Source organism: Hemicordylus capensis, chromosome 1 (assembly GCF_027244095.1).
Source record: "Hemicordylus capensis ecotype Gifberg chromosome 1, rHemCap1.1.pri, whole genome shotgun sequence".
NCBI classification, from domain to species: domain Eukaryota; kingdom Metazoa; phylum Chordata; class Lepidosauria; order Squamata; family Cordylidae; genus Hemicordylus; species Hemicordylus capensis.
In genome coordinates this window covers 350,761,570-350,767,569 of record NC_069657.1, presented here as the reverse complement: position 1 = coordinate 350,767,569, position 6,000 = coordinate 350,761,570, and the positions used below count along the sequence as shown (strand labels likewise).

At 43.0% G+C, this 6,000-nt stretch overlaps 1 long non-coding RNA gene across 3 annotated transcripts in view; it reads left to right on the top strand.

Annotated features, from left to right (window-relative positions):
* Positions 1-216: 216 nt before the first annotated feature.
* The window catches only part of LOC128341822 (uncharacterized), a 42,059-nt gene continuing 36,275 nt past the window's right edge, over positions 217-6,000 (top strand). For all 3 annotated transcript variants that reach the window (XR_008314611.1, XR_008314609.1, XR_008314605.1), the window contains exons 1-3: positions 217-399; positions 3,233-3,330; positions 5,451-5,474. This is a non-coding gene — a long non-coding RNA (uncharacterized LOC128341822). The remainder of the gene's footprint in view (positions 400-3,232; positions 3,331-5,450; positions 5,475-6,000) is intronic.

Below are 6,000 nucleotides of genomic sequence, written 5' to 3'. Positions count from 1 at the left end.
TCAGGGGAGGAGGTTAGCTTGTCACCTGAGTCCTCCTCCTGGCTTGCTGCATTCAGCCAATTCCCTCTCCTGGAGAACTCCTGGCTCCTGTACTCAGAAGCAGCTCCACCTCATCAGCTGCCTTGTCTTTAAATACCTCAGTGCAGAGCTGACAGGGCTTAAAGCCTACTTCCAGCCCCGCCCCCTTCGTGACCTTGCTTCCTGTTTCCTGCCACACCCAAGCTTGCTGTCTCCCTAGAGCTGTTTCCTGCAGCTCTCCCTGCCTTGCCCTCTCAACCCCACTGGGATCCAACAAGCCTGGGCTCCTCTCATCCCCACTGTCCCCTAAAGGGAACGAAAGCCTCAGAAGAGGGATGCCACACCCTTCTCCAGACTTCACAGGGTCACCCAAGCGACCAGGTAACATGACATCCCGACACTGCCTTGAATGAAAAGGATCAATCTGATCGTTTCAAATAGTGAACCATCCTTTAGATTCCAAAACACACACATACACATACCCATCCATGTGTGGGGCTTGGGGCAATTCCCTCCTGCCCCTCCTCAAAGGTCCCTAGCCCTGGGTCGCCGGTCCCAGGAGGAGGCCTTAGTGGCAGTTTTCGTGAAAGTGGGGGATGTAAAACTAAATTAATGTGCGGATGACCTTGAGTTTGTCATATGTTGTGTATATATACATGCATGCATGTATGTGTACAGCACCATCAATGTACATGAAGCTTTGCAGGGTAATATAAGCGAAAAAAAGACAGGCTTTAATCCAAGAGATTATAGCCTCAACAACAGCAGTCGGAAAGATAAACGTTGCATTCCAAACATTTTTTCCTCCAAGTATTTCTTAACAGTGACAGTTTCATGAAGCAAATGGGTGTTGAAGATCTAATCACGGGCAATCTTTTTAGTACAGGACCACAGTGAAACCTTTACCATTGAGCAGGCCTTTATTTGTTAACCTTGCCATATATAAAACTCACTGACTGAATAATTATGTGTAATGCCTAACAACAGAGAACATAGGGGAGAATGAGAGTTATGTGTAGCTCCGCTGTGTAATTTGTTAGGACCTACCTATGTTAGGCTGACAGCACCTATTGTCTTGAGACAATTGAAGGGTGTCCAAGTTCTTTGCATCATTAGATTATCACCATGGTACTAAGGCCACAGTTCCTGCACAATCTAGGAGTTTCAAGGCACCAGGAGGCGTTATCTGTGGCTAACTGAGCAAAGAGGCACCTTTTAAAAGTGGCAATTCTCTTTATTTAGCAGCGGGAGACCAATTGGCCCTATCTAACACCAGAACATCATCCCTCCAGTGGCTGTTACTGTAGTCTGTCCTAAGTTTCTTCTCTAGACTGAGAGCCCTTTGAGGACAGGGAGCCATGTCAGTTGGTTAAGTTAGTTGGTTGGCTAATTAATTAATTCAAGAACATAAGAACAGCCCTGCTGGATCAGGCCCAAGGCCCATCTAGTCCAGCATCCTGTTTCACACAGTGGCCCACCAGATGCCACTGGAAGCCTACAGGCAGGAGTTGAGAGCATGCCCTCTCTCCTGCTGTTACTCCCCTGCAACTGGTACTCAGAGGCATCCTGTCTTTGAGGCTGGAGGTGGCCTATAGCTCTCTGACAAGATAAATAGATAATTTTATTTATCTATTTATCTATTCATGTATGTATGTATGAATGAATGGATGTTTGTTGATGTGAACCGTTTTGGGAACTTCTGTTGAAAAGCAGCATATAAATATTTGTCATATTCATAATAATCTAATCTCTGTGAATGAAGGAGCAAATAGAAGCTTGAATAAAATAGCAAATAGAACCTGAATAGAAGCTTGACCACACCCCAGTTTATGCAAAATGACCCAACATCATCACAAGAGGCACTGGCATTTTTAGTTCTCATTTTCTGATTTTCCCCATTGACTGTGTCCCATACCACGTATCTAATGAACAGCAAGTCCTGCACAAGGCCCCCGCATGGCATCTCCCCCCGCATGGTGATGACCACTAGTCTAAATGGCTTTAAAAGGGATTAGATACGTTCATAGAGGCTAAGTGTATAATGGCTACTATGCTATCTGCAGGTGCAGAGGCATACCTGAATACTTTTGAGTACCTAAATATACCTAAAAACCTCTGAATACCACTTGCAGGGGAACAACAGTGGGAGAGAACTGTTTGCCTACATGCCCTACTTCTGGGCTTCCAAGAGGGATCTGGTCGGCCACTGTGTGAAAGAGAATGTTGACCTAGATACATCTTTGGTCTGATCTAGCAGGGCCTTTCTCAAGTTTTTATTCTAACATTGCCAGTTGGAGTACACAGTCATATAATAATAATGTTGGAAGGCCAAAACACTTTGTAGTTTGGGTCTTTGTAGGACTTTAATTTGAATTCTTTCTTGTTTACCGCCTGAACAATAATTGTTTTGGGCCAGTTGGTTACATTTAAGCTTTGTATGCAGGTGGTAGCCCTTCCATTTTTCATTAATATACTATCTAGCATAAGGGCTTTCATCACAAGTTAGAATTTAATTCTTAAAAGTTTGACCTGGGCACTGAATCTGAGTGTACTACTTAAGTGGGGAAGCAACCTGCCTAGAGAGCAGGAGGCTGTTGGTTTGAATCCCCACTGGTGTGTTTCTTAGAATATGGGAGACTCCTATATTGGGCAGCAGTGATATAGGAAGGTGCTGAAAGGCATCATCTCATACTGCACAGGAGAAGGCAATCTTAGACCCCTCCTGTATTCTACCAAAGACAACCACAGTTCCAAACAGCTCCAGGCAGTCTTGGTGGAAACTGATTATCTAGAACCATTTCAAACTGGTTTTCGGGCAGGCTATGGGGAACAGACTTGGTTGGCCTGATGGATGATCTCCAATTAGGAATTGACAGAGTGAGTGGGAGTCTGTTGGTCCTTTTGGACCTTTCGGTGGCTTTTGATACTATCAGCCAAAGTATGCTTCTGGAGCATCTGAGGGGGTTGTGGGAGGGAGGCACTGTTTTGCAGTGGTTCTGCTCCTACCTCTCAGGCATATTCTAGATGGTGTTCCAAATGGTGTCCCTTGTTGCTCTTCAAAATCTGAACTTGTATATGGTGTCCCTCAGAGCTCCATTCTGTCTCCAATGCTTTTTAACATCTACATGAATTTGCTGGGAGAGACCATCAGGAGATTTGGTACAGGGTGTTCTCAGGATGCTGATGAAACCCAAATCTATTTCTCCATTACAAGATCATCAGGAGAAGGAATAACCTCCCTAAATGCCTGCATGGAAGCAGTGATACTGGAAGAGAGAATACAAACCACAACTGAATCTGGATAAAACACAGGTACATATTGTGTGGGGCCAGAACATGGAAAAATTTTGATCTGTCAGTTCAAGATGGGGTCACACTTCCCCAGAAGGAAAACATATGCAGTCTGGAAGGGCTTCTGGATCCTAACCTCTCCCTAACCTCTCCCTGCTGTCTCAGTGTCTCATGCATTTTCTATCAGCAACTGATACACCAGCTGCATTTGTTGCTTAAGCTAAACTACCTCAGAGTAGTAGTACATTTGCTGATAACCTCCAGATGTGACTACTACAACGTGCTCTATGTGGGGCTACCTTTGGACATATTCCAGAAACTGCAGTTGGTACAGAATGCGGCAGCCAGGTTGGTCTCTGGGTCATCTCAAAGAGACCATATTACTCCTATACTCAAAGTCAGTCCATCAGTTAAAACTTTCATGTTGTAATCACAGGTCATAACAAAGAAAAATGAACGAGTACAAGCCACAATCACCATATCTCACAAAAATAATCATCCTAATGAAACAGAAATTAAAGTTTAGGACAATGCCTTCTGCTGGTAAATATTTTCCTCATTTTCATAGCTAAGAAGGCAAAAATAGCAACCTGGAGGGTAACATAAGGGAATACATCTGCCAAAAGAAATATCAAACATTCCATAACAGAACACTTAAAGTTGGTAATAATCTGTCTTAAGGTCATCTCTCTAATTGCTTGTACCAGAGGCAATAAAATACATAATGAATAATGTCCTCCACCTGACCAGATCCACAGGGGCAGAAACTCCTATACTGAAAAGGCTACACTGGCTGCCAATAAGTTTCCAGACAAAATAAAAGGTGCTGGTTATAACCTAAGAAGCTTAAAGTAAAGTTGTGCCATCAAGTCGGTGTTGACTCTTGGCGACCACAGAGCCATGTGGTTTTCTTTGGTAGAATACAGGAGGGATTTGCCATGCCATCTCCCGCATAGTATGAGATGATGTCTTTCAGCACCTTCCTAGAACACTGCTGCCCAATATAGGTCTGGGGAAACATGCCAGCAGGGATTCGGACAGGCAGCCTCTTACTTGCTAGGCAAGTTACTTCCCCGCTGTGCCTTTAGGTGACTTCCTAAACAGCTTAGGCCCTGGATATTTAAGAGAATGAGCACCATCACCATGAGCACCATCACCCATTGAGTTCATCTGGAGAGGTTCATCTGCAGTTGCCACCAGCTCGTCTGGTGGCTACACAGAGACAGACTTTCTCTGTTGTTGCCCTGAGACTCTGGAATGCACTCCCTGATGAAATAAGAGCCTCCCCATCCATGACAACTTTTTAAAAGTCACTAAGGACTCATTGTTTCACACAAGCTTTTAAATTTGACTGTGGTTTTAAATTGTTTTAAGGTTTTCATTTAATTTCATTTTCATTTTCATTTCATTTTCGTTGTTATAAACTGCCCAGAGTTGGATGTTTGGGGCAGTCTACAAATCTGAGAAATACATAAATAGAATAAAGTGGTTCTGGTGCAGTTATGTTCAGCTCTTTTCTATTACACCAGTAGGAAGGGAGTGGTATTCCTGGCTAGGCAGCAGCAGTGTAAAAAAGAGTTTAGGGGATTCTGATGAGAATCCTAACTATATACCAGACTCTTTCCCCCCCATAACTATGTCATCTATATAGAATATAATTTTGTTATCTATATAGTAGAGATCCAATGTGGTGTAGTGGCTAGAGTGTTGTACTAGGACCAGGGAGACCCAAGTTTAAATCCCAGTTCAACCATGAAACCCACTGGGTGACTCTGGGCCAGTCACTTATTTCTCAGCACAGCCTCGCTCACCGTGTTGTTGTGGGGATAAACATAACCATGTTCACTGCTCTAGGCTCCTTATAGGAAGTGTGGGATATAATGCAATAAAATAAAAATAAATTAGAAATGATTATCCATAATATTCCGTAAAATCAAAGTTCAACTCACAGGAGTATAATATAAAGAACACGAGGTATTAGTGACATACAGTAACCTCTATGTACTGCAAATTTATTTATTATTAAATGTATATACTGCCTTTCATTAAAAACTAACTTTCTTTCTTTCTTTCTTTCTTTCTTTCTTTCTTTCTTTCTTTCTTTCTTTCTTTCTTTCTTTCTTTCTTTCTTTCTACATAAGAGCAGGGTGTGGAAATGGAGACAGGTGAGAGATGCTATTAATAACAACCCTTTAACCAAGGAACAGCAGAGGCTTAGCTAGGTATCCTTATTACCACTATAGACATACCAGCATGTTTTAGCACTCTATCCTGGGGAAGAAAAGGTTAATAAGTCTCAGTAAAACATTGACAATCACTAGCAGAGACTCCCTCAAGTGAGATAAAAACAAGACTGCACCTGGATGCTGGCAATTGCAGACAGACAAATTCTGGCCAGCTATTTTGCTCACATGCTTTGTTCTGCCAGCTGCCTTGGTGCTTTGGATGCAGGTGGAAGGATGGACTTTGCTATCTATAAAGAAATAATAATAGTGAAGACCAGCTTCCGCTCCATCTCCCAAGGGATCAAAGTTAGTCTGTCGCTATGCCAGACAGCACACCAGAGCTGCACAGGGCAGGCAGGCAAAAGACAATTGTGCCTAGCTGTAAGAGGAAGGTCCCTCAGGACAAGAATGAATAGCTGGTGAATTTTTGCATTTGGGGGGATAAGGTGGCTAGCAACTTTAAATG